This window comes from Chiloscyllium punctatum, chromosome 27 (genome assembly GCF_047496795.1).
Source record: "Chiloscyllium punctatum isolate Juve2018m chromosome 27, sChiPun1.3, whole genome shotgun sequence".
Lineage (NCBI taxonomy): Eukaryota > Metazoa > Chordata > Chondrichthyes > Orectolobiformes > Hemiscylliidae > Chiloscyllium > Chiloscyllium punctatum.
Window position 1 is genome coordinate 4,760,737 of NC_092765.1, and position 16,776 is coordinate 4,777,512.

The window sequence follows — 16,776 nt, forward strand, 5'->3', positions numbered from 1 at the left end:
ATATTCACCGCTGCCGGGTGTGAAAAGCATAAAAGATGGAAGTAGATACTCCCACTGTTGCAATAAGCCTCACTGGATTTCTTATATAATTTTGCCACACATCACACTGCAGCCCACAATGCTCAGCCTCCTGTTAAATTCTGCCCAGTGTATAATGATAAATGTGTTAGTGTCACAGCTTGCACATTGTAATGAAGTGGAGATCAGCAGAGATTTAGAATGGAATCTAATAATTACTCGGCATGTGGCTTAGCTGTCATTTTGTCTTAGAACAAGAATGTTTTCTTTAAAGTGCTTCGGAATATTTTACTGCAGCTTTAAAAATACACAGTGTTGTTGCAAAATGGTATTGGTTCTGCAGATTCATAACAACTGGAGTCCACTTTGGATGAGTGTGTCCTGCCAACTCATTGTCCCATATGTTATGGGGGTTAGTTAGTTCAGTTAATTGGAAGGCAGGTTTGAAATATAAAAGTGACAGCAATAGTATGGGTTCAATTCCTGCGCCAGCTGAGGTAGTCATGAAGGTCCCACCTTCTCAATCTTACCTGAGGTGTGGTGACTCTCAGGTGAATTCACCACCAGTCATCTCTCTCTTTAATGAGAGAGTAGCCTTAATGCCAACTAAACTGAAGTCGAGGATCAGGGCTCAGCACAGAGGAGTAACATCACAGGTAAACCACAAGTTGATTAACAACTACTAACTTGACTATCTATTATAGTTTATTTTTAGATTGAACATAAATAGGGGAAATATTTACAGGCTACAAACTAAAACACCAGTACAAAATTTAAAAAATCAAGAACCAAGTAATCAAAATATAGATGCAGGTTCAGGTGATGTGTTGTAACTGAATGATGTGGGAGGTAGAGTCAGAAGGCCTGGAATCTGTATGTGGGTAGAGTTGAGGAACTGGAAAGGGAAAAAGACCCTGATGGGAATTGTATACAGGCCTTGTAGTAGTAGTCAGGATGTGGCAAAGAAAATAAATCAGGAGATAGAAAGAGAAAGGCATTATTACAATAATCATAGGGGACTTCAATATACAGGTGGACTGGGAAAATCAGGTTGGTAGTGGATCACAAGAAAAGGAATTCATGGAGCAGCTTGTGGTAGAGCCCTTGAGAGATCGGGCAATTCTGGATTTGGTGATGGGTAATGAAGCAGACTTGCTTAAGGATCTGATGGTGAAGGAACCCTTGGGGGCACTGACCATAATGTGATAAAATTCATCCTGCAGTTTGAGAGGAAGAAGCTGGAATAAAGCTGAGTAATGGGAAACAAAGGAATGTTATCGGCACTGAATAGGTTGCATTAGTCTTCCTGGTGGAAGACACCAGCAGCAGACCAGAACTGCAGGACAGTCGGGGCAGAGGTGAGTATAGTAGCCATCACTAAGGAGAAGGTGCTGTGAAAGCTGAAATCACTCAGACCAGATGGACTACACTACAAGCTCTGAAGGAGACAGCTGAGGAGATTGTACAGACATTGGTTGTGATGTTTCAGGAATCACTGGAGTCGGGGAAAGGACTGGAAAATAGTTAATGTAACCACCTTGTTTAAAAAGGGAAGGAGGCTGAGACAGGAAACTATAGACCAGTTAGCCAGACCTCAGTTGTTGGTAAAGTTTTAGAGTCCATTATTAAGGATGAGATTGCAGAGTACTTGGAAGTGCATGGTAAGATAGGACTGAGTCAGCACAGCTTCATCAAGGGGAGATCATACCTGACAAATCTGTTAGAATTCTTTGAGGAGATAATGAGCAAGTTAGACAAAGGAGAGCCAGTGGACATGATCCGTTTGAACTTCCAGAAGACCTCTGACAAGGAGCTGTTTGGGTGGCAGCTATGAAAAGAACCCATGTTGTTAGGCACTGGTGTGAATAGAGGATTGGCTGATTGGCCCAGTTCTGCTCCTATGTCTTACGGTCTTAGAGGCTGAGATTGTGTTTTCCTCAGAGCAGTGAAGGTTGAGAGGGTGTAAGATTAGGAAGGGCATTGATAGTGTGGAAGCCAGGTCATTGAGTATATTTAAGACTGAGATAGATAGGTTCTTGAGTATCAAAGGGATCAAGGGTTATGGTGAGAAAGCAGAAGAATGGCTTTGAGAAATGTGTCAGCCATGATGGAACAGTGGAGCAGACTCGATGGGCTGAATGGCTTAACTTCTGCTCCTGTGTCTTTATGGTCTTATGGTCTAACTCTCCATGTTCCCTATGCTCCTCAAATTCTGACCTCTTCAGCATTCCCAATATTAATTGCAAAAACAGAAATTGCTGGAAAAACTCAGAAAAAGGCTCACTGGACCTGAAACGTTAACTCTGATTTCTCTCCACACATGCTGCTAGACATTCCTAGTTTTTTCCAGCAATCTCTCTTTTTGTTTCTGATTTCCAGTATCCGCAGATTTTTTGGTTCTTTTGCCCAATACTAACTGCTCCGCCTTCACCTCCAGGATTCCTTTTTCCTATCTTCCATCCCCACCCAAATCTTTCTGTTAATTCAAGACCATGCCTTAAAAACTACCGGTTATGTGGCTCAGTGTCAAAACTGTTTTGTTAATGCTCCTGTAAAGTATCTTTACCACATTAAAGTGCTGTTGGTTACAATTGTTCTATGTCTTATTTCAGTCCATTAATAAATATTAATTAATGTACTCTAAATTAAATACTGTAGCTATCAGAGTGTAATTTTCCCACTGTTTTTGAGACAAGAAGTTATGAGAATGGTTCATATTGTTTTCAAAACAGATTTGAAGGGTTTGATTGCTTACCCTGGGAATACAACATCACACTCCTTAACATATGAGGCACGAGTTGGCAATGAACAGTAGTTTTTTTTATATGAAGCATGAATGAAAATGATCAGACAGGAGGCTGAAATGTAACATAAGTCATGGTCATATTTTTCAATTAATCAAATAGTGTCATGCTTCTTGTCACATATCAAGAAATTTTTAATTATCTACTAAAATTAATTTCAAAACGTAGTGAGTCGAGGCCTACATTAGCATTAATGAACATTACCAGACTGTAACCATTAACAGGACATCTTATGATCTTGCAGCTCTCTCTCTCTCTGTGATCTGGCACACCCACACTTCCTCTCTCTATGACTTGGCATTCATACAGTCACAGAGTCATACAGCACAGAAATAGACCCTTCGGCCCAACTCATCCATGGTGATCATGTTTCCAAAACTGAACTAGTTCCATTTTCCTGCATTTAGTCCATATCCCTCTAAACCTTTCCTGTCCATGTGTCTGACCAGATGTCTCTGAAGTGGTGTAATTGTAGCTGTCTCTTCTGGCAGCTTGTTCCACACACACACCACCCTCTGTGTGAAAAGGTTGCCCCTCAGGTTCCTTTTAAAGCTATCCCCTCTTACCTTAAACCTACACCCTCTACTCCCCTACCCTGGAGAAAAGATCTTGGATAATCACATAAACCATGCCCCTCATTGTTATATAAACCTATAAAGAGGTCAACCTTCAGCCTCTGATGCTCCAGAGAAAAATGTCCCAACCTATGCTGCCTCTCCTTATAACTCAAATCTTCTAGTCTCAATAACATCCTTGTAAATATTTCTTGCACCGTTTCCATTTTAATAGCATCCTTCCTGTTGCTGGGCAACCAGAATTGTATGCAGTACTCCAAATATGGCCTTACCAATGTCTTGTACAGCTATAACATTATGTCCCATCTTCTGTACTCAGTGCTCTGACCAATGAAGGCAAGCATGCCAAATGCTTTCTTCACCGCCCTACCTACCTGTGATGTCACTTTCAAAGAACTATGTACCTTCACCCCGAGGTCACTCTGTGATCTGGGAGATCCCTTATTGTCTCTCTGTAATCTGACAATCCCCCCACTCTCTCCCTCTGTGATCTGTAGATCCTGCCATTCTCTCTCTCTCTCTCTTTCGGAGATAAGACCATGAGACATAGGAGCGGAAGGAAGGCCATTCAGCCCATTGACTCCACTCCACCATTTAATCATGGCTGATGGGCATTTCAATTCCACTTACCCGCACTCTCCCTGTTGCCCTTAATTCTTTGAGAGATCAAGAATTTATCCATCTCTACCTTGAAGATATTAAACGTCCCAGTCTCCACTGCGCTCTGTGGTAATGAATTCCACAGGCTCACCACTCTCTGGCTGAAGAAATGACCCCCTCTAATTCTAAGGCTGTGCCCACAGGTCCCAGTCTCCCCGCCTAACAGAAACAACTTCTCAGCGTCCACCCTTTCTAAGCCATGCATTATCTTGGAAGTTTCTACTAGATCTCCCATCAACCTTCTAAACTCTAATGAATACAATCCCAGGATCCTCAGCTGTTCATCATATGTTAGGCCTACTATTCCAGGGATCATAAGTGCGAATCTCTGCTGAACACGCTCCAGTGCCAGTATGTCCTTCCTGAGGTGTGAGGCCCAAAATTGGACACAGTATTCTAAATGGGGCCTAACTAGAGCTTTATACAGTTTCAGAAGCACATTGCTGCCTTTATCTTGAGGTAAATGACAACATTACATTCACTTTCTTAATCATGGACTCAACCTGCAAGTTAACCTTTAGAGATTCCTGGACTAGCACTCCCAGATCCCTTTGTACTTTGGTTTTATGAATTTTCTCACCATTTAGAAAATAGTCCATGCCTGTATTCTTTTTCCAAAGTGCAAGGCCTCACACTTGCTCACATTCAATTTCATCAGCCATTTCCTAGACCACTCTCCTAAGCTGTCTAAACCTTTCAGCAGCCTCCCCACCTCCTCAGTACTACCTGCCTGTCCACCTTGGGGCCGCACGGTGGCTCAGTGGTTAGCACTGCTGTCTCACAGCACCAGGGTCCCAGGTTTGATTCCAGCCTCAGTTGACTGACTGTGTGGATTTTGCACATTCTCCCCGTGTCTGCATGGATTTCCTCCAGACACTCCGGTTTCCTCCCACAGTCCAAAGATGTGCAGACCAGGTGAACTGGCCATACTAAATTGCCCATAGTGTTAGGTGCATTAGTCAGAGGGAAATGGGTCTGGTTGAATTACTCTTCAGAGGGTTGGTGTGGACTTTTTGGGCTGAAGGGCCTGTTTCCACACTGTCCGGGATCTAATCTAACTTTGTATCCTCAGCAAACTTCACCAAAATGTCCCCAATCCCTTCATCCAGATCATTAATATTTAAACTGAACAGCTCCGGCCCAAACAGTGAACCCTGAAGGATACCGCTTGTCACCTGCTGCCATTCTGAAAAAGAACCTTTTATCCCAACTGTCTGCCTTCTGTCAGACAGCCAATCCTTAATCCATGTAGTAGCTCACCTCGAACACCATGGGCCCTCACCTTACTCAGCAGCCTCCTGTGAGGCACCTTATTAAAGGCCTTTTGGAAATCTAAGTAGATAATATCCACTGGGTTTCTCTGGTCTAACCTACTTGCTACCTCTTCAAAGAATTCTAACAGGTTTTTCAGGCACGACCTCCCCATACTAAATCCATGCTGACTTGTTCTATTCCAACCCTGCACTTCCAAGAATTTAAAAATCTCATCCTTAACGATGGATTCTAGAATTTTACCAACAAGTGAGGTAAGGCTAATTGGCTTTTAATTTTCCATCTTTTCTCTTGATCCTTTCTTGAACAAGGGGGTTACAACATCGATTTTTCCAATCATCTGGGACTTTCCCTGACTCCAGTGATTTTTGAAAGATTACAACCAACGCCTCCACTATTTCCTCAGCCACTTCCCTCAGAACTCGAGGATATAGCCCATCAGGGCCAGGATATTTATCAATTTTTAAGCCCTTTAGCTTTTCTAGCACTTTCTCCTTTGTAATGGCTATCATACTCAACTCTGCCCCTTGCCTCTCCTTAACTGGTGGGATATTACTCATGTCTTCCACTGTGAACACTAACACAAAGTATTTATTAAGTTCTTCAGCTATTTCCTTATCTCCCATCACTAGCCTTCCTGCATCAATTTGGAGCAGCCCAATGTCTACTTTTGTCTTTCGTTTGTTTCTTATGTATTGAAAGAAACTTTTACTATAATTTCTAATATTACTGGATAGCTTACCTTCATATTTGATTCTCTCCTTCCGTATTTCTCTTCTTGTTATCCTCTGTCTGTTTCTGTCGTCTTCCCAATCTTCTGATTTCCCAATGTTCTTGGCGACTTTATAGGCTCTCTCTTTTTCTTTGATACATTTCCTGACTACCTTTCTCAGTCATGGCTGTCTAATTCCCACCCCAACCCCTCCACCCTGGATAATCTTTCTTTTCTTTGGGATCGACCTCTGTCCTGTGTCCTCAATTATATCCAGAAACTCCTGCCTTTGTTGCTCTACTGTCTTCCCCACTAGGCTCTGCTTCGAGTCAATTTTTGTCAGTTCCTCTCTCATGCCCTTGTAACTACCTTTATTTAACTGTAACATCACTACATTTTGCCTTGTCTCTTTGAAACTGCAAACTGAACTCTACCATATTATGATTGCTGCCTTCCAAGTGTTCCCTTACTTTAAGATCTTTTATAAAGTCTGGCTTATTACATCGCACTAAGTCCAGAATTGCCTGCTCCCCTGTCTGGCTCCATCACAAGCTGTTCCAAAAAGCCATCCTGTAAGCATTCCATTAATTTCCTTTCTTTGGATCCAGCAGCAACATTATTCACCCAGCACACTGCAGATTGAAGTCCTCCATGATCACCATGACCTTGCCTTTCCAACAGGGCCTATCTATTTCCCGGTACATCTTGCGCCCCTGGTCCTGACCACTGCTGGGAGGTCTGTACATAACTCCCATTATGGATTTTTTGCCTTTGTGGTTCGTCAAATCCATCCACACAGACTCCACATTATCTGACCTTAGATTTAATTTCATTCTTACTGAACAAGACAATCCTGCCCCTTTAGCCCACCTCCCTGTCTTTTTGATAAGTTGTAAATCCTTGAATGTTTAACTGCCAGTCCTGAACCGCTTGCAACTAAATCCCTGTGCATGCTAACCTGCTGCTTATCTCTCTCTACTTGACTCCATACTCCCGGTCACTTTCCCTTTCCCCTTCCCCCGACCCACAAGTTTAAAGTCCTAGTGACCACTGTATTTATCCTTTTTGCCAGAACACTGGTTCCAGATCGGTTCAGGTTGAGATCGTCCCATCAATACAGATCCCCTTGGTTCCTAAACTGATGCCAATGTCCTATGTAACAGAATCCCTGTTTCCCACACCAATCCCTTAGCCACGTGTTTACTTCCGTAATTTTCTTATCCCTATGTCAATTAGCGTATGGCTCAGGCAATAATCCAGAGATTGTGACCCTCAAGGACCTGTTCTTCAATTTCTTTCCTAGAGCTCGATAATCCCCAAGCAAGTCCTCCTTCCTAGCCTTCCCTATTTTGTTAGTGCCAATGTTGACCACAATTGGATCCTCCCCCTCCCGCTCCAATATTCTTTCAAGCCAGTCAGAAATGTCCTGTACCCTGGCACTGGGCAGGCAACACATCATGCGTGACTCCTGATCCAGCTCACAAAGGATACTCTTTGTCCCCCTAATTATAGAATCCCCTTAATCAACTACTTGTCTGTTTGCTCCCCTCTTAAATGGCTTTCTTCACCATGGTGCTGTGGTCAGCTGGCTCATCCTGGCCACAGCCCTTCTCCTCATCCGTACAGGGACCAAAAATCTCATACCTGTTGAACAAGGTGAAGGGCTGAGGCTCCTGCAATCCTGAACCCAGAATCCCCCTATCTGCCACAATTACAGTCATATCTTGTTGTCACCCAGTCTACCAGGTATGACTGCCTCGTGAAACAATGTGTCTAGGTAACTCTCCCCCTTGCGCTTGTGCTGCAGTGTTTGAAGCTCAGATTCCAGATCATTAATTCTAATCTGGAGTTTTTCGAGCAACCAACTCTTGCTGCAGATGTGGTCAGTGTCAATCATAATGGGATCAACCAGCTCCCACATCATACAGCAACAGCACATCACCTATCCAGCCATCTCTACTTATTTAATTAATTTTTACAATTTTATGAGTAAATAATTTCTCGTACTTCACTATGGCCTTATTCAACTATCCAACCAACAGTAAACTTGTAATCAATCACACGATTCACAAGAAACATCAATTGAAATGCCTCTCTGTGATCTAAAAGCCCCTCCCTCTGTCTCTGGGGTCTGGTAGTTCACCACTCCCCCCCCCCAACTTTGTGATCTCTACCTCTGCAACAGATAGGTAGAATCCCTACAGTGTGGAAACAGGCCCACAGGGTCCACACCGACTCTCTGAAGAGTAAACCCAGACCCAACTCCACCCTATCTTTACCCTTGACTAATGCACCCAATATGCACGTGACTCCTGGACGCTATGGGCAATTTAGCCTGTCCAATTCACCTGACCTGCAAATCTCTGGACTGTGGGAGGAAACCAGAGCACCCGGAGGAAACCTATGCAGACACATGGAGAATGTGCAAACTCCACACAGACAGTCGCCCAAGGCTAGAATTGAAGCTGGGTCCCTGGTGCTGAGAGACAGCAGTGCTAACCACTGAGTTACCATCCTGCTAGAATCAGGTACATCCCCTGCCTATGTGACCTGGTAGACCTCACCTCTCTGTGTGTGCATTCTGGCAGCCCCTGCCCCTTTGTGTGATCTAGTTAATCTCCTGTTTATGTGATCTGGTAGATTCCCCCACCCTCCCTCTCTGTGACTGGCAGTCCCCCCACTCTGACCATTCCAGGTTGTGCACAGACCTGCTCTGGAATGTGCAACATCTGGACAGGACCACAACGCCCAGTGACGAGGAGTAAATCAGTAACATTCAGAAGTCCCGGAAGGAGTTTCCAACTTTTACCCAAAGTACGGTCGTGACTTAGTAATAATATTTTTGTTGCCGAGTAGCAACAATGTAACCGATGTTTTCAGCGTTTATATTATTGTTTTGAAATAGTTCCCCCCCCCCTCTCAGTCTGGAATGGTTTCTCCCGGATTGTGACACGTCAGTGTGATTGATGGTCTGATTGGCCAATGGGAGTGCTTGCCTACCGGAAGCGGAAATGTGTTTGGCGGTGTGTGGGGTGTGGTCATGGCGGTCGGGAGGGAGAGTGTCCGGGGCCGAGTGGAGGATCTGCTCTAAGATGTGAGATCGGCCGCGACTCCCGTCGGGAATCTTTGAGAGTGAGTTTGTTTTTGTCCCGCGCTGTAATCGGGGCCATTTCGGCCGCGGCCTGGAGGCTTCCAGCTTCTTCTGGTGGGGGCCGCTCCCGGATTGTGTTCCTCACCCCCCGGCCCCGGCCCCGGGCCTGGCCCCAGAGAGAGCGCTCTATACCGGGGTGTTTGGAGGGGAACAGCACCTTCTCTTTTCCCCCCCCACTCCCCATCCCCTCCACCCTCCACCCTTATCCCCCCCACCCCCATCCTCCCAACTCCCCACCCCCAACCCATCCTGTCCCCATTCCCCCCGCCCCCCCACCCCCCCCATTCCCTCCACCCCCCCTCATTCCCCCCCCCACCCCCCCTCATTCCCCCCCCCACCCCCCCCCCTCATTCCCCCCCGACCCCCCACCCCCCCTCATTCCCCCCCCGCCCCCCCTCATTCCCCCCCCGCCGCCACCCCCATTCCCCCCCGCCGCCCCCCCTCATTCCCCCCCCCTCATTTCCCCCCCCCCTCATTCCCCCCCCCTCATTCCCCCCCCCCTCATTCCCCCCCCTCATTCTCGCCCCCTCATTCCCCCCCCTCATTCCCCCCTGCTGCCCCCTCATTCCCCCCTGCTGCCCCCTCATTCCCCCCACCCCCTCATTCCCCCTTATTCCCCTTCCCCCTGCCCTCATCCCCCCCCTCCACCTCACTGCTTTTTATTCCCCTTCTTCTCCCCCCCCCCCACCCTCACTCTCACTCTCACTCTCACTGTCAGCTTATCCTTCACATCCACTTCTCTGTCCCCTCCTGACTCCTCCATCCATCACGCCCCATCCTTGCCCCCCTTCTCGCCCTCACCCCATCCTCGTCCCCAATCCTCCATCACCATCCCTCACCTTGCCGCACCCTCACGTCTGCACCCTATCCTCAACCCCTTCCCCATCTTCACCATCACATCCTCCACCTTGCCTGGAAGCATGGTGGAGACTGGTCCAATAGTAACTTTCAGTTTATTTGGATGAAAATAATGTGCAATGAAATGGTGGAAAAGCTGGAAATTGACATGATAATTTAGTGAGCTGATGCAGGTACAAAGAGTCCAATGGTCCCCTGCACCAGGACAGCCAGTACAAGAATCCGAACCCTTGCTGTTGGCATTATTCTGCATCCCGCACTCATTTTGGGGCCATCTAACTGACACCAATTGAAAATAATTGACCAAAAGGAGGGCTTTGTAATAAATAAAGCCAGAAATTGCTGGGGAAACTCAGCAGGTCTGTTAGCATCTGTTGAGGAAAAGCATAACATTCTGAGTCCTGTAACACTTCAGAATCTTGTTCTGATGAATGGTCACAGGACATGAAACTTTAACTCTGTTTTCTCCCACAGATGCTGCCACACTTGCTGAGTTTCTCCAGCAGTTTCTGTTTGTTTGTTTGTTTCAGGTATCCAGCATTTGCAGTTCTTTGCTTTATTTAAAAGTTTTACAATGTTTGCCTTGACATATTGAAGGATGTCAATAGTACTTGTTTGGTGTGGAAAATCTCGAACTACAAGTCTGTTAGGTTTGCATGCTATAAGAGATGGTGAAAAAATTGCCAAAATGTTTCAATTTCAAGCAAATCTTTGCACGATCAGCTGCCTTGGTCATTTAAACTTTCATTTTGAGGAAGGGGAAATACTTTGTTCCGGGTTGTGGTGAATTTAACCTTTCTGTCTGCTGTCTTGTTTTTCATACGTTATTCTTCCTCAAAACTGCATTATTTGAAGTACTTAATGTTGAAGTTCGTAATTCGGCAAATAGTTTTCTTAAGGAAATGTATTCTGTTGCCCTGAATTTTAGTGTGATGTTTCTTTTAAAAAAAATGTTTAAAGCTTTCAGAATGTCTCATTTGCTTATTGCATGTATTTTTAAGAAAAAAAATGGTTTGTCAAAACGAAATCTGGTGTACTGTTGTGACATTCAAAGTTGGCATGTCATAAATCATCTGTTGAACATTTGCACGGCCATTCCAATCGTTGAGTCATACTTGGGTGTGTACTTAACTATTCTTGTCTTCCCACAAGCCATTGCTTTTGTACGCAATGTCTGTTGAGGGAAGATATTTGAATTTGATTAGAATTTTGAGCTGTATTTTGAAGTTTAAAAATATAAGCTTTTTCTAGCGCCAAAAGTTGCGATTGACATATGGGATGTAATTAAACAGAAATGTCCTGTAGATTTACCATAAATAGAGGGGGAAAAAAACGACTTGTAATCCTGTTAATTGACCAATCACCAGATCTGGATTGTATTCTGGCCACAATGTTTTTTCTGAGCATGGGCCTTAGATTTTCAGAATGAAAATACATTTTAGGAGATGGGAGTATGTGGGAGGTTGCAAATCTTCATGTTGAAGATGATAATTGCTCCTAAAAATGTGGCGTTATTGCTTTGAATCTCAGGTCAAGGTACAGTTCTGTGCCACTGCCAAATCTTAGGGTTGAAATTTAAAGAGCAGTCTTTGTCTCAAGGTGGCATTAACTCACAACCTTTGGGGCCTTTACAAAGGATAGTAATCTCCTTTGAGTTCCTCCTGGAATTTGAAGTCTAAGATTTTTAAAAGAATTATGTTGCTCTGAAGTCCAACATGGAAATTTTATTGGTTGCAAGCTATTTGTGATTAAACCTTGGACAACCCAAAGTTCTGCTCTGTATGTTTATATTTGATGTTATTAACACTGATTCTGAGTTAAAGGATTAAACAGTAAAAAGTGTTTGATAGTCCTGGAACATGATTGTTAGATTTTCCTCATGATAGGTTGAGTAAAGAGGGAAAAGCCAAATATAGTTAACCTGTCCACTCCAGTCTGTCATCTATGAATCCCTGTCCCAGGTCGTTTAGCTTGCTCTCACTTAGATGCAATAAAGGAAAAGGACCTATATTTATACAGTATGTTCATGACCACCTGGTAAGTGAAGTACTTCTGAAGTCTAGTCATTTATAGCATAGGAAACACGACAGCCAATTTGTGACTGGTAGTGACTGTGTTACAGCAGTGTTGTCTTGGTGCACCACTGGAGTAAGTCTTGATTTTCTCCTGAAGCCCTGGAGAGGGACCTGAATCCAGCACATTCTGATCTGAAGTGAGATGTCTTTAAACTGCTGTGGCTGCCATTTTTGCAGGATGTACACAGTTTTCAGGATTTGGGGAGGAACATTGTTCTGCTCCCACTAATCTGCCCTCTAGAAAATGTTAGTTGAACACGGATAATCTCAGTTCTGAGGAAGGGTCACTCAATCTGAAATGTTAACTCTGATTTCTCTCCACATATGCTGCCAGACTTGCTGAGCTTTTCCAGCGATTTTGTTTGTTTCTGATTTCCAGCATTGGCAGTTCTTTTGGTTTTTTTAGTGTAATCCCTGTGCTACTTTCAGCTACCTGCAGTGGGCAGACGTTTATCCAACCATAATTCTGTGAAGTTACCTGAAAATGTTTTGAATTGTGTAAGCACATAAGGAAAGTAAACTAAAGGAAGTGTCATTAGGCTAGGAAACATCAGTTATACTTCAGTGTTCCCCAGTAAGCATTCACTGTATGTGACATTGGATTTGCTATTGGTATGCAGAAAATAGTAAATTACAGAAAGTCATTTTGACTGGTATAATGAAAAATATTGCCTGGGCCCAGAGGTTACATTTTGAATGGATGGATATCCTTATTTCTGCTGTGTTTTGCTGTAAATGGGTGTGAACTTAAAGGCATGTGTTTTTGTGAAAACATAACATTTAATCCATAGCATTTAAAAACATTTGCACACAAGAGATTTACTAATGAATGTAGCCTGCGTAGACAATAAATTTTATGCTGTTGTCCCAACTGATCACAATTTAATTGGCCTGACTATTTTACTGAAATATTTAGCTGGGTGCAGTGAGCTATGTTGGCTTTTGAGATTAGATTGAAAAGGTGGATAAAAAGACTAGGAACAGAATGGGTGAATGTAATTAGATAATCTGTTTATGTGAAAGGTAAACACCAGCTTCCTGATTATAGTATGGGCTTCTATTTAAATATAAGGAATGCTTTTTAGTGATTTATTCTTGAAGTTGCATTGGTTTTTGGGAACAGTCCTTGTCAATCATTTCTAAAAAACTATGCCTTTACACTAAATTCTTATAAGAAAATGTGTATTGTGAACCTTGTGGATTGCATTTTGAATTGTTTTTAATTGTAGCAGGAGTTATGTTGGACTCTGCTTATTTTCACTTCAATTAAAACCATTTGGTATTGAAATCTTTAATTTGCCTATCTACTAAAGTCTACAGATAGCACGCAACTCTAAAGTAAGTTTTGTTTCATAAATTGGGTGGTTGTATAACTATTAATCCAGTAAATTGAATATTTCAAAACCTATCATCTTTGGCCTCTGTGACAAAAACTTACCATCCTGTCCAACATTTGAATAGATGCTGTGCTAGTGAAAAGTTTGCTCCAAATGTACAAAATGTTGCTGTGAAAGCCAGTGCAAAATAGCTGACACTCAGGACATGATGTTTTTCCTCCCTTAAGTGTAAATTGAAGTTACTGTTCATCACATGTAATAAGGCTAACCTCACATACAATAATTGATATTCCAGTCAGATGTTCATCAAAGTGAATAACGAAATAATTGCTGATTTTATTTTTAGTTGGACTTTTTTTTGTTTTGCTGATGGCATGGATTCAGAATCCTGAATACACCATAATGGCTTCCTTATGATCTGACTCCATTTTATTGTTGTTTTTGTAGTCAGTCGATTGTAATATGTCTGAAAGTTGCCACCCAGGTAAATAGTGCTGTGAAGAAGGCATATGGCGTACTGGGCTTTATTGGTAGAGGAATTGAGTTCCAGAGTCCTGAGGTCATGTTGCAGTTGTATAAGACTCTGGTGCGGCCTCATCTGGAGTATTGTGTGCAGTTTTGGTCGCCATACTATAGGAAGGATGTGGAGGCACTGGAACGAGTGCAGAGGAGGTTTACCAGGATGTTGCCTGGCATGGTAGGAAGATTCTATGAGGAGAGGCTGAGGCACTTGTGGCTGTTCTCATTGGAGAAAAGAAGGTTTAGGGGCGATTTGATAGAGGTGTACAAGATGATGAGGGGTTTAGATAGGGTTGACAGTGAGAACCTTTTTCCGCGTATGGAGTCAGCTGTTACTAGGGGACACAGCTTTAAATTAAGGGGAGGTTGGTATAGGACAGATGTTAGGGGTAGATTCTTTACTCAGCGGGTTGTGAGTTCATGGAATGCCCTGCCAGTATCAGTGGTGGACTCTCCCTCTTTATGGTCATTCAAGCAGGCATTGGATAAGCATATGGAGGTTATTGGGCTAGTGTAGGTTAGGTAGGCTTCAGTCGGTGCAACATCGAGGGCCGAAGGGCCTGTACTGCGCTGTATTTTTCTATGTTCTATGTAAGGAACCCCTTGTAAAATTTAAGTCAGTGGAAATCAGGAAAATCTCCACTGATTGAAGTCACATTTAAATATAAGAAAATGTCTGTTAAAGGCCAGTCATCTCACTGCTATGACATGGGTGCACGAACTCTTCAGGGCGTGTCCTCAGCCTAAACATCTTGAACTGTTCTATCAGTGATCTTTTCTCTGCTAATCATGAGGTCAGAAATAGGCTGTTCAGTTTGTGTCCAAATATAACAGGACTGGGACAGTATTTAGGCTTCACCTGATAAGTGACGAGTAACATTTGTACCACTCAAGTGCCAGCCAATGACCATCTTATCATATTATCACTGACATGAAATTGAATCTATGAGCCATATAAATGTGGCTACAAGAGTAGGTCAAATGACAAGTAATTTGCCTATTAAATGACAAAGCCACCTCTTCTACAAAGAATGAGTTGTGATTATGATGGAATACTCTCCATTTGCCTGGATTGTTGCAGCTCCAACAATGGTCAAAAGCTTGACACCATTGAGGAGAAAGGAGACTCAATTGGTACCCATTCACCACCTGAAAAATTCAACCCCTTACCAAGGGCAGCAGAACCCATATTGTGCAGTGGGATTCACCCTGACTCCTTCAGCATCTTCCGAATCAATACCTCAACTATGTGAACAAACAAAGGTACCAGTTGTGCAAGGACACAATCAATTCTTTCCAGGCTCACTAAATTTTGACAGGGATTTAAATCTCCGTTCAAAATCTTGAAGTTTTCCTCTTAGCAGCATTGTCAATGTACCTACAGCACATGGTTTGTGGCAGTTCCAGGTGACCTACCCTTCCTGGAATCAGTTGAGGAATGGCCAGGTGTACTAGAGTTGCCAGTGATGCTAATATCGTATTGACAGAAACAAAAAAATTCCTCTGTACACTAGCTGCAGGGTTACATCAGATGCTCTTGGGTGAATGGTTTTTAATATGAATTATAGGTTGTGTTTTTTTCCAATCACTTTGCTTGAAACGGTTGTTTCGCAAACATAAGATTTAGAAAAAACATGTAATATATTTCCAAACATGCAGTTCGTCAACTCTTAGCAAACATTCAGTTATGATGAATGGAATTCTCCACCACATTGATCGAGACACTGAGAGTGGGCAAATACACACCAGAGTCACAGTAATGTGGTAGGTGTGAAGTTAGCCACTTTGGGAAAAGCAGAAAGGCCTTGCATTATTTAAGTGCTGATAATTTGGCAAATGATGATGTACAAGGACAGCCATGTCCCATTGTACATCAATTGCTGGAAGTAAATATGCAGGTGCAGCATGCAGTTTGCAAAACACACAGTATGTTGGCATCCATCGCAGGAAGGATTGAGGAGAAGAGCAAGGAAGTCCTTCTGTGCTGAATGGGGTCTCTGTGAGACCAAACCTGCAGTTTTGTCGTCTTACATAAAACATAAACTTGTTAGAAGGATTGCAGTGAAGGTTCACCAGACTGATTCTTGGGGTTGCAGGATTGTTGGATGAGGAGAGGGGTTGGCTGGGCTTGTATTCATTGGAGGTTAGAATGAGAGGGGATCTCATTGTAATGTGACATTGACAGGGCTGGACACACTTGCTGTAAGTAAGAGGTTTTCCTTGGCTGGGCAGTCCTCAAAAGGAGGTCCCAATCTCAGGATAAAGAGTAGACCACTTTGGACTGAGATGAGACTTCACTGTGTGGTGAACCTATAGAGTTCTTGACCACGGAAGGCAGAGGAACCTCTTACTGAAGAGTTTTTAAAAAAAAACAGATTTCTAGCACTAAAGGTGTCAAGAATGGCGTTGAGATAGAAGATCAGCTACGATTGTGGTGGAGAAGGCTTGATGGGCCAAATAGCATAGTCATATTTTCTATGTTTGGTATAATATCAAGTTACCCTGACATTACTTGTCAGCTGCCATTTAATCTAGCCTTGCATCCTGCAATTTTCAGACATCATCTTCACTTTTCTTGTATTCGATTTGCCTGCTATTCTGTATCTGAGATGAAGGCCAAATGTGTGTGTTCATTTAATCAGGATTTCAACATGTTTGCACTTTTCAAAAAAATATTAAGATCTCCACCATGTGAGATTTTGTCAGTTATTTTGATCATTCTGTCCCCTCAGCTACATGTTTTGGCCATTTTATTAATTATATTTTCAAACAAAAACGATTCCTGCTAGATGATT

General features: G+C 43.2%; 1 protein-coding gene across 1 annotated transcript in view; it reads left to right on the top strand.

Annotated features, from left to right (window-relative positions):
• The first annotated feature begins 9,056 nt into the window (after window positions 1-9,056).
• The window catches only part of wasf2 (WASP family member 2), a 35,749-nt gene continuing 28,029 nt past the window's right edge, over window positions 9,057-16,776 (top strand). Inside the window, exon 1 of the mRNA XM_072547959.1 lies at window positions 9,057-9,173. The gene's annotated coding sequence lies outside the window, so the exon portion shown is untranslated. The remainder of the gene's footprint in view (window positions 9,174-16,776) is intronic.